The 11,996-nt window shown below is 38.9% G+C and overlaps 1 long non-coding RNA gene across 1 annotated transcript; it reads right to left on the reverse strand.

The window, feature by feature from the left end:
- On the reverse strand, positions 1 to 9,868 carry LOC140501082 (uncharacterized). The gene is made up of 3 exons (XR_011966054.1): positions 9,521 to 9,868; positions 1,472 to 1,616; positions 1 to 390 (listed from the first exon to the last, which is right to left on the reverse strand). It is a non-coding gene; the product is annotated as an uncharacterized lncRNA (long non-coding RNA).
- Positions 9,869 to 11,996: the final 2,128 nt, after the last annotated feature.

Here is an 11,996-nt window from a genome sequence, read left to right on the forward strand (position 1 = left end):
TTAGATATAAAAGCAGCTTTTATTCATAGAATGTTTTTCATTCTCAAGGTTCTCCACAATTGTGCTAATAATTGGCTAATCTGTTAACCAATATTACATGCATTGGATGTGACAAAACAGTGCCTTCCATAAGAAAAATCAGCACTGAACCAGGTACATGCTTCAGGAGACATCTAAACCTCAGTGTAATGCTGTCAACCGGTCCTGGTCAGGATTTTTTTTAATCTCTTAGAAGTCCTGTACCTTTACATAGTGTATATTCCTGAGAATACAGATTCTTTGAGGGACCTGGGATTTTATGTGGGTTCTTCTCTCAACTGGAGCAGACTGAAGCTCGAAGTCAAGATGAATTGTGAGTAAACAGTAGCCTTCTTTCCCATGATGATCGATCTATTGGCAAAAAGCAGCATAAGGTATGACCAGTCATGAATCCAGAGTAAGGGATAACCAATAGGACCTGTGAATTTTAAAATGACCTAGAGGAACACCATCAGCCTGTTGAATGGATCTCCCCCTCTACTCAACCAATTCCAGTGGCTTTTTATTGACTTTAGGATAAAAATATAAACTATTCAGTGTAGCAGCAAGCACCCTGACATACCCAGGATAACTTACTGGCACACGTTCTTAGATTTGCTTTTTGAGGGGTCAGCAATTTACTTTAATCACATATACCAACAGAGAAAATACAAACAGAGAAATAAAGGCCAACAGACAGGGTTCTGTCTGACCATAAGTAATACATACATCGCAGGTCAACAGACAGATCCAACTGTCTGATCATTACATACATACAAAGTTACCAGAGAGAGAAGCACCAACATCTGGGTTTTCAAAGCTGAGGGTACTCCTTACCAGCTACACACAGTCTCATCTGGTCATATCACACATTCTACCAAAGAGCAAGCCCCCAAAGCAAAACTTCACCTCAGAATATACATACCCTTTTCAGAGACGGAGGGCCATCACAACCCTGGTGACATGGTACCTCATTAGCAATTAACAAAAAGTTTGGGCCTGCCTACAAAACAAGCCACCCTGAATTAAGCTGTCCTTAATGGGCTCCACCTAAGGCCTAATAATGGATTGGGATGGGAAGATCTTTAATATTACACTCAATTTAACTTTTAAAGTGTTGCAAGGCTGATTAAGGCTATTTAGTGACTGTTCCAAAGGGTTCTTGCACTGAAGAGTCAGGTCTCCAAAGCACTGTTACTCTTGGCTCTTCAGGGTCCCAGGGGAAGGGGCTGGTCATTCTAACGACTCATGAGCCCCCATACTATAAATATTGGTTATCATTATTCAGTCAGACTCAATTAGCCTTTAGAAAGAGGAATGTACTAATATTAGTAGTAGTTTTACTATTACACTATTACTGTTAATAGCAAGAATAACATCTCCCCAAGTATGTGACACAAAAGTACTTAAAAGGTTGAGGGGAAAGTGGACAAGTAGCAAAGATGTAACTCACAGCTTCTGGAAGTCCTTTTGCTAAAGTCTTTAAGATGTTTCCCAGTATGGTAGTTTTCTGCTGGGCTCTTAGTAGAGCTGTGAATCTATGTCCAGTCTGTCCCTGGCTCCCAATATAAACACTGCTGTCAGCTATTCCAGGGACACTGTTAGGACATCAAAGGGAAGACAGATAATCCTACTTACATCAAAAATTCACTAGGTCCTCTTCCAGTCAAGGGAGTGAAGGGGCAAGATACTCTTCCTCAAGGGTTTTGCAAGAAGGTCCCTCCAGGCTTGTGCTCACTCTAAAAACAAAGCTAGAATTGGCTTGCTACTTTACAGATGACCCTGAGGGCTCAAGTGAGTTTCTTCAGCCAACCTGAGTATGCTTCCTTCAATGGCACTCCAATTGACTAAGAACTTTTTCAACTTAGTCTCAATTTTTTTTGAGTGATTGACATGCCTCACTTTGTTTAGGTATCACTTAAAATGGAGTGAGATGATTTGGTTAATTTACTCAATCAAGCCCCTCCCTTACAAAAGTCTTACACAGCAAGATCTCACTATCGTTCCATCCTCATTGAACATTATCCCCTCTCTGTATTCTGATCCAGTCAAAATGTGTGTGTGTGTGCGTGTGTGTGTGTGCCGCACATGTGCACACACAGTCCACTCTATCTCCTATCTCTGTAGTTTGCCTGGGCCATTCCACATATACTCTTCCTTGCCTCTACCTCACAGAATCCTCTTCCTTTAAAATGCAGCTCAAGCATGATCTTTTCCACAAAGCCTTTGTGATTCCTTGCCCCCTCCCAATGCCCCATTACTAATGCCATCCTTCCCAAATTAGCTCCTTATATAGTTGTACATATTCACCGCATAGCACCTTCTTCACAGGATTATTGTGAGGATCAAATGAGACAATATCTTTTAAAGTACTTAGTGTAGTGCCTTGGCACATAATAGGTGCTCTGTAAATGCTTATCCCTTCATATTTATGCTGTACATATTTTTATTTGAGGTTGCTATCTCCTCCATTAGAATGTAAGCTAGTTGCAAATAGGAAATGTCTCACTCTTTTAATCGGTATCCTTCATACCTCAAACAGTGCCTGGCACGTAGTGATATGTATTACTTATTGACTGATTGTCTGTGGAGAATCTGTGGGTGAATAGGGGCAAGAATAGTGGAGAATTGTAAGGTATGGATGATTTGAGAGTTGCACGAATAGCTGTGATCACAGATCCACTCAAGATTCAAAGTATTACTGAACACCTACTATATGCCTTACCTAGAGTCCTTCACTGCTGATACAAAAGATGGCACTTGAACTGAGCTCTAAAGGATGGTTAGAATTAGATCAATACAGAAAGGGGTGAGGAGATTGTAACCTGATAAAACAGAATAATCAAATCAGATATGGAAATAAACATGGAATGTTAGAGAAACAGTCAAGTTTTCTAACTGATGATGAGTAGGACACACTCAAATAAAATATTCACAATCAGACATCTGTTTATGTCTCAGGGAAAACTGGGAATTCCCTAAAAGCCACAGATTCTTCAGACTTCGTTAATGTCTCTGGTTTCTTGTTTTAGACTGTAATCTAGTCAATTGGCCTTATTCCTAAACTGGATATCTCATTCCAAATTCTTTTCCTATAAAAACATACACCGGAAATATGGGCAAAATGTTGGCCTTGAGTTGCAAAAGATTTATGAGACTTTCGGTGCTGTAAAGTACCCAAAGGCATTTATTTGACACAAACTTGTTGAAGAAAGACATTATTATCAATATTTCTCACCACTTAGGAAAAGGGGTCAACTGTCCAGGAAAGGAATCCAAAATGAATCAAGGTAGAATGGCAAGCTTCTGTTGAACCCCAAGAGAGGGCTACAACTTACTTTTGAGGAAAAAACAAAGAAAATGCCTGACATCTTCTATATTTCTAACTTAGGGAACTATTTGATATTAACTGGATCCAATACAAGTTCCTAGAGAGTAGGTAGGGTCTCTTTTTTTGTCTGGATCCCATGTTCCTGGCACAGAATAGGTGTTTGATATATGGTTGTTGAAAGGATAGACAGATGAATGGATGGATGGATGAGTGAATCCAAACCACTGCTGCCGCTGATGACCTTTGTAAATTTGTTGGCCTTGCAGTTGTTACATTAAATGAAAGAAAAAAGGATTATTGACAGAATTCAGGAGGTAAAATGAGTATTGATCAAAACAAATTCTCTTTTAACATAAAAATTGTCATTTAAAAGAAAAATCCATAAAAATGAAAAACCTAACTGCCCAAATTCTAATACTGGTTCAAATAAAATTACAAAAATTTATTATAATTGTTTTGAAGCTTCTACCATCCTAATTCTTCAGTGCTACTCTTTGGAGCATCAGACCATGAACAATGGCTTCAAATCTTCTAAGTACCACTTATTCTATTAGCTTCAGTGAGACTCTGGGAGGATGTACCTTGTAAAGAGTAGTTACTTTAACCTTCTGGAATTATTTTCATACTCTATCTGAAAGATGAACTAGACCATCTAGATCAACCTGAATGAACCAATATCCCCCCAAAATGGTTATCTCCACCATACCCCATCCTGAACTTCGTTGCTGTTCAGTCATGTCCAGTTCTTCTTGACCCCATGGACCATTTTTTTCCACAGGGTTTTCTTGGCAAAGATACTATAGTGGCTTACCATTTACTTCTCCAATAGATTGAGGCAAACAGTGATTTATCCAAACTAGTAAGTGTCTGAAGCAGAATTTGAATTCAGATCTTCTTGACTCCACTGAACCGTCTAGCTGTCCCATCTTAAACCTATTACCTTCCAAAACAGCTTATTCTACTTAGGGTAATGACATATTTGGAAGTTTTTCCTTACAAGTTTAAATTTGCCTCTTCTCAACTTCTGTTATCCCTAGTTTTATTGTCACCAAGCAGAATGAGTCTAATGTCCTTTCTACATGACAGCCTTCCAAACATTTAAAGACTTCTATTATATTTCCTCTAAATTTCCTTTTCTAAAATTATTTATTCAACTAATCCTCAGATGGCATGCTGCTTGTCCTCCTCTGAATAGTCAATAGCTTGTCAACGTTCTCCTCAAATTGTAGTGTCCAAATCTATACATAATACTCAAAATGTGGTTTGACCAGAGCTATAACCAGGATGGAACAACTGGGGCTTAGTCCCACAGAAGCAAGATTTAGAGGATGTAAATTTTAAAATATTGGTTTTAATGATGGTATATTTTTTAAATATTTTATAGTTGTATTTGGAAGGTACTTTCAGCAGCAGAGAACCTAGTTAACAAGAATATTTAACTAAAGTAGAATGGCATATTTTCTTCCCACAATAGTTATATGACAGATAATTTCTCAGTTCCAGCCTCACCCTTCTTACCCTTTGTCCACAGGTTTCTTGGGGAGCAAGGATCCCCTAGTACAGATGTGATGTCCCAGGGTCTCTCTACTATAGTGTGTGGTTTCTGGAGTGTCTTCCTCCCCTATCCCCATAGTTGTTCTGAGGGATGGTTAGTGCAGTTTGCTTTGGGATTCCAAAACTGGAGTCAAAGTGAGGTGGGACAGCACCTTTTTTATTCTGTACATTTATTCCATTCAATGCAGCCCAAGATCGTATTAGCATTTTCAGTTACAATGTCACTCTCAATTTACATTGAACTTATAAACCACCAAAACTCTAGATTTTTTTCACAAGTATAGCTGTTTTGCCATGCCTATGACTTCTTATACTTGGGAAATTGGGTTTTTTGAACACATGTATATAAGACTTTTCATTTCCCATGGTAGAATTTAAGTATCTTGAGGACAAAGACTATTTCAAACTTTATTTTGTAATCCTAGCACATTGCTTTGCATTCAGCTAGCACTTAATAAGTGATTGAATCAATAAATTATCCCTATTAAAGCTCATCTTTATTTAGGGTCTACCTATTATTCTATCCTATGAAGATCTTTTAAAATCCTTACTCCATGAATGCAGAACAAAGCATACTATTTGCTCTCTTTGTTTTGTTTCTTCTTTTCTGTGATTCATTCTATTGGTTATAATTCTTCCTTGCAACATGACTAATGTGAAAATGTTTAATATGAATGTATACGTAGAGCCTATATCAGATTACATGCCCTCTTGGGAGGGGTGGTGAGGGAGGGGGAGAAAATTTAAAACTCAAATACTTGTGGAACTGAATGTTAAAAATGAAAAATAAATTTTAAAAAATTATAAAAAAAATAAAATCCTACCTCCATCTTCCAATCTTAGGAGTGCTTAAAAAGGTGTGTCTGTGACCAAAGGCTCATGCCACTTAGCAGGAAAGGATCAAGGTAATACGATACCTCTAGGCCATGCTGACATATCCAACACTCTCTTGGAAGCACACCTCTGCATCCCAGCTCCGAGTCATCTACGAATTTGTTAAGCACACTCATGCCTATGCTGTCTAAATCACTGATAAAAGTCTTCATGAGTGCAGATCCCTGGGACTGTCCTCCAAGATGACAGCAAGCCATTTCAACACCATTAAATTTCAGAAAGAATTCTGAGCTCTAGAACTACTGTGGACAAGCAAGCTCTCTGATTTTACATTTAGACAGATACACATAAGAAAACCAAGAGAGGCCTATCCGTGCTCAAGGCACTGTGACTTCAACATCCAGCCTATCCCCATGTTTCAGAAACACTATCAGTTAACCTAAGTTTTCAGAAGCAAGTCAGGTTTGGGGAGGGCGAGGCAGAAGGGAAAGGAAGCTAGTGTTGCTATAAAGCCTACTATCTGCCAGGAACTATGCAAAGTTCTTTACAAATATTATCTCATTTGGTCCTCACAACAACCCTGTGCCGTGATTATCCCCATTTTTAGGTTGAATAAACTGAGGCAAACAGATGAAGTGACTTGTCCAGGATCACAGAGTTCGCAAGTGTCTGAAGCTGGATTTGAACTCAGGCCTTCCAAACTCTAGACCCTGTGCTTTATCCAACTGAGTAATCTAACATCATATTAAGTGACTTTAACATTAATCTTAATTTAATTTTTAAATCATAGGATCATAGATTTAGAGGTAGAAAAAACCATAGAATCCAGTCCCCTCATTTTACCAGTGAGGAAACTGAGGCACAGAGAGGTGAAAGGAGCTGCTCAGGGTCACATGTCTAGTAAGTATATATCTTTCTGCCTCCAAGTCCAAGGTTTTATCCAGTATAAAACCCTTCCCTCTTAACATAAAGTCCTCCAGTTAGATAATCTAGATAAATAATCAATATTTTGGTTACATAACAGAAGGTGATTACCAAGACCTTCACCGCATCCTTGTATCTTCCTGAAATTCAGCTTTCAAAGGATTCAGAGAAACTAGATCTTCTCTTTCTTCCCCTTCTGTGGTCATGGCAGGTGATGGGATGTTCTTGTTGATTTTCCACTTCATTTTTTTCCCCTTTGGGATGTCAGAGGCAATTAATTTGCAAACCACAGTTGCAGGTGGTTTGGGTAAAGAAGGGAGGCTAGGCCAAAGGAATGAAGACCCAGAAAACCAGCTTATGATGTCCTTAAAAAACATAAATCCATGCTTTTGTAGTTCTTGTTCTGATGAAAACCTAAGTCTCAGCGGCAAGCTTTCAGCTTTTACCTGTCTTCCTGCCAGAAAACTCCCCAAGCAGTTATGGAAAGAGGAGAAGGCTTGTGCCTTAGCCTGATCTCTTATAAAAAGTCTGTGCCATCTGTCTTTATGCTTTAGACTTTCTTCCTTTAGAAAAAAAAATAGCCGAATGAATTAAAGAATAGCTTGTAAAACTTGAACTGTGAGAAGTCACTTAGAGTAATCATCACTATTATTCATTAATCTGGAAGGTAACATTGTCAAATATAAACCAGATAGTTTTTTTGTTTTTAAAGAAAGAGTCTTTCTCCTAGAGCTGAGGTGTCACAGAAGCAAAGCTAAGGATTCTGATTCTTTACCTACAGCTGTTAAGTCTTAGATGCCAAGCTTGGATGCCACCACAGCATCCTCAGTCAGGGACCTCTTTCTTTAACTTATTCCTTTTTTTTTTTTCCTATTACTTCCTTCCTTTCTCTTCTTCTGTATCATCTTTACCTCTCTTTTACGCTCTCCCCCCACCACCACCACCACCACCTCTCCTCCTTTCTTACAGCCATTGCTTACAAACCCCTTAGCAATTCGGGTAGGTCTGAGAGAGATATTAGAGGCCATCTGGTTCGACTCCCTCATTTTACAACTGAGGAAACTGAGGACCAGAGAGATGAGCTCATGTGCTAAAAGTATTCCTACTCTCCATAGGGAGACCTTATTTAGGCAGCTTTTTACAACAGTACGAGCCCCTTGAACCCCAATTTAAATACAGTTTAAAGACTATCAAGGAATATGTAAACTCTTTTTGCATGTAAATGACTGAATCATGGAATTTTAGAACCGGAAGAGGCCTTAGAGATCACCTACTCTAACCCTCCTCATTTTATAGATGAGGAAACTGGAGCTCAGAGACCTGAAGAGGTTTGCCCAAGGTCACACAAACAATAAATTGCAAAAATGGAATTGAAACCAGGTCTTCTGACTGCAAACCCAGGCCTCTTCTGATCTTTTTTTTTTTAAGCTGTTAAGAGACGTGTGGCATTCAGGTGGAGTGTGTGTGGTAAAAGCACTTAAAAATCCCCAACAACAAACCAAAGGCCCATTTTCTTCCACATGCCGCCTCAGGGGTTTTCCATCAGCTTTAATGGGAATTCTCTGAGCTAATCCTCAAACTTCGAGATGAGGCTGTTCTCTAGTTGGATTAAATGAGAAGTCAATGGAAGAAAGTAGTGTAGAAATGTGGTTTGAAAGAGAAGACAGATGAAGGACAATTGCTTGAAGGATGGCAGCATCAAATAACAGTTTTTTTTAAGGATACAGATGGAGGAGGGGGAGGGCAGCCTAAGCAAGATTGCAGAAGACAGGGAAAGGGCCAGGGGAAAAAATAGAGAGAGAATGAAGATAAAGGAAAGACCTCTAGGGGATCAGGTCCCAGAGACCTAGAAAAAGCCTAGCTGGGGTCAGGACTACAAATACAAAAAGTGTGGTATATATAATCCTTAAACTTTAAAGGTTTGTGTTTATGCATATACACACATATGTACAAACTTTTAAAGCATATATACGTATACACACACTATATATACATACTCACATACGCATAATAGACAGTGATATATACATATATGCACACATACACACACACATCTATAAATGGGATTTTTTTTAGACCAGAGTGTAATCATTTGCTGTAGAGATCCTTAATCTTTCTTCAATTCTATTTTAATTTTTTTAATTTTTTAAAATTTTTATCATTTTAAATTTTTTTTTAAATCTTATTGATTTTTTTTTTATTTCTACACCATCTTCACTTCTAAATAGATCTCTCCCTGTCCCCCTTCTTTAGCCACAGACCAATCATCTTGTAGCAAAGAGGAAAAAAGTGTTTGAGCAAATCCAGCATCAACTGAGTCTCACAGCGTAGGTAATATCTCATACCCACAGCCCTCCACCTTTGCAAAGAAATATGCATTTTCTGAATTATTCTTCATGGCCAAGGTTTTTATTCCTTATTATTTCCATGTGCTTTATTTCAAAATACATTTGAACTTCAGGAGGCATATTTCACATCCAATAGTCCCTTATAGCTGGAACTTCTGATGAAATGGAAATGGTTTATTCAGTACGGTGGAAAGAATGCTAGATTTGGAGTCAGTGAAACAGAATTCAAATCTTTGATCTCTAGCACTTATTGCCTGTGTCACCTTAGATAAATCGATTAACTTCTCTGTGCCTTAGCTTCCTCTTCTAGTGAAATGAAGGAGTTGAAATATGGCTTTGCAGCTCTAAATTTACAATTGATCTTATGACTAAAATAGTTAGCCTTGACAACAGGAACACAAGCAGAAACACAGTTAATTAAGTTGTTCCCTCTTTTTTCTTCCACTTAGAAGGAATCTCATTCTATTTCCAACCCCCACTCATGATATATTCCAAGATTTCCCATACTCACTTAGCAATTTATACAGTCATCATCCTCATAAACCACTGGTATAATTTTATGGTTTTACGGTTTATCTCCTCTTCTAGATCAAAGCCTTGCTTCTGCGTGAACAAATCCTTCTAATTAACTACAGTCAGTTGAAGTTTCTTTCCCCATCCTTGATTGAATTTTGGGGGTCCTTAGCTTTTCAGTGGGATGCACCTTAGATGTCAGCCCCTTCCCCTCAGCTTATCTCAGTCACTCCTCTCTCTCTCTAATCATCTCCAGCTCGAGGTTAAGTCAACCTTTGGAGGCCTCCCCTTCTTATTGAGAATGCTCCAGGAGGAGGCTATCAGAGGCTCAATCAGCCACAGCTGTGTAAACTCGGAAGCTTAGATGCTGAAACCCTGGGATGCGGGAGGAGGGAAAGAAGTCAGGGGAACTGGGAAGAGTGTTCTTGATTCTAACATAAATTAACCCCATATGTGCCTAGCATCCTACTAAATTCTTCCCTCCTTACTCATTGGCCATTTACCCACAATCCAGTGGCAGTCTTGTTTCTCAGAGTTAAAGATTCTGGTCTGTGGGAATGTTATATAGTGTAAGGACTAGTATCAGAAAGTTGAATGGCTTCCACAGTCAACTGAGGCTCATATTTTTTAATGATGTTAACCAAAAGTCACAACTCCACAAGACAATTGTAGTAACTTGATTTATTACAAGACAAAGGTGCATGCATGTAGGAACTCAGTGTATCAAGGAGCCTTTAGTTAGGTTCATTTGCAAGTGTACACCGCTACCTCCCATACCACTTCTGGAGTAGAAAACAGTATGGATAACCAGACTCCCCAGTTAAGCCTCAGTTTCCTACTCTGTTAAATGAGCTAAGAAGGAAATGGCAGTATCTTTACAAAAAAAAAAAAAAAAAAAACAAGAGTTGGACACAACTGAACAAGAATCTCAGCCTAGATAGAAATCCTTCTCCCATTGGCAAAACTTTTTTAAACTCTTTTATGCTTTCTATGGTGTCATGACTTGTCTAAATGGCCCAGTTGTATGGTGCTTTTGCCTTTTCATTCTCATCTACAAGGAACTTCAGGACTTGTAGCTAGCAGAGCTGAGAGATGCCATTTGCAAAGATAGTATTCAACTGTGAAACAAGAAACAGACTCTTTCTATTTACTACAGAATACAGCAATTTACTGTAGAAAATAATCTCCAGACATACAGTTAATACTTCAGTCAGTGTGCCAAAAGTTTAGTGATTCCAGGATCATATCTTTATAAACAGCCTTCATGAGTTGCTGTGTCCCAAAAAGTTATTGCCTGGCACTCAATTTTTAGGCAAGGAGCCTTTCCACATTTAACAGGGCTCATCCTATGACAGGGCACAAAGTTGGTCTTTCCAGAAGCCTCTCCAACTAAGCAGAACCTACAGAACTCATACCCACTGAGGCTGACCTAAAGAACACAAGATCACCTCAATACGAAGATGAAGACAAGTCCATAAGCATTTATTAGGTGCTAACTATGTGCCTGGCTCTTTGCTAAATTCTGGGAGTGAAAAGAAAGGCAGAGACGGTCCCCATCCTCAAGGAGTTCTCAGTCTAATGGAGAAGACAAAGGAACAAAATTATGTACATAACAGTTGAACAGCTGCTTCAGGGCAGGGACTCACTTTTGCCTCTTGTATCCAGTATGTGCATGGAACATAGTAGGAGATTAATAAATGTTTATTGATTGGATGATTGATAGTGGTAGTGTTAAATGCCTTCTTATAAACATCCTAGATCATGACCTCAGTTTTTTTGCTGTTTTATGGAAATGTAGTTTCAGTCTGTGCAAGCTTCTCTGTCTCCCAGGTCTCCCAGGCTAAGGAAAAGTACTCTTTATTTCTCCTAATAATTGATATCCTTGCTAATAACCAAGCCCAGTATGACTGCTTCAGTTCCTAAGCCTTCAATTCTGGTCTAAGTAATGATTAGGAAAGGATAAAGAGACAATATGGGATAGTGGAAAAAATAGTGACTTTGGAGTCAGAGGACCTGAATTCAAATTGTGCCTCTGATGCTTGCTAACTGGATGGATGACTGTGGACAAGTCCCTAAACCTGCTCTCTGATCCCATAAGGCTAGTTACTCAGAATATAATCCTGAATCCCCCTGCCATAGCTTTACTGTTATATCTCCTACCAGGGATCAACCACTCCAGCCCTGCCACAGAATGTGCCTGAAAATCCTTGCTCTAATCTAGATGTCCAAATTAAAACAGGATTTTCTCTACCAGGTAAATGCAATTACTGTGAAACTCCACTGGGTGTCTTCTGCTGGTAACTGATTCTGGCTCCAGCAAGCACTAAGTGATCTATCTGCCCTCACCTTCAGGTGGGCCTGATTAGATCAAAGGAGATGGATTGTACACACCTCAATACTCCAAGGATATGTGGTTATCTTGTTGGCTTGGGAAGAAGTTCACATCTCTGGGCTTTAGTAAATGGTCTTTATGA

This window comes from Notamacropus eugenii, chromosome 4 (genome assembly GCF_028372415.1).
Source record: "Notamacropus eugenii isolate mMacEug1 chromosome 4, mMacEug1.pri_v2, whole genome shotgun sequence".
In the NCBI taxonomy this organism is placed as follows: domain Eukaryota; kingdom Metazoa; phylum Chordata; class Mammalia; order Diprotodontia; family Macropodidae; genus Notamacropus; species Notamacropus eugenii.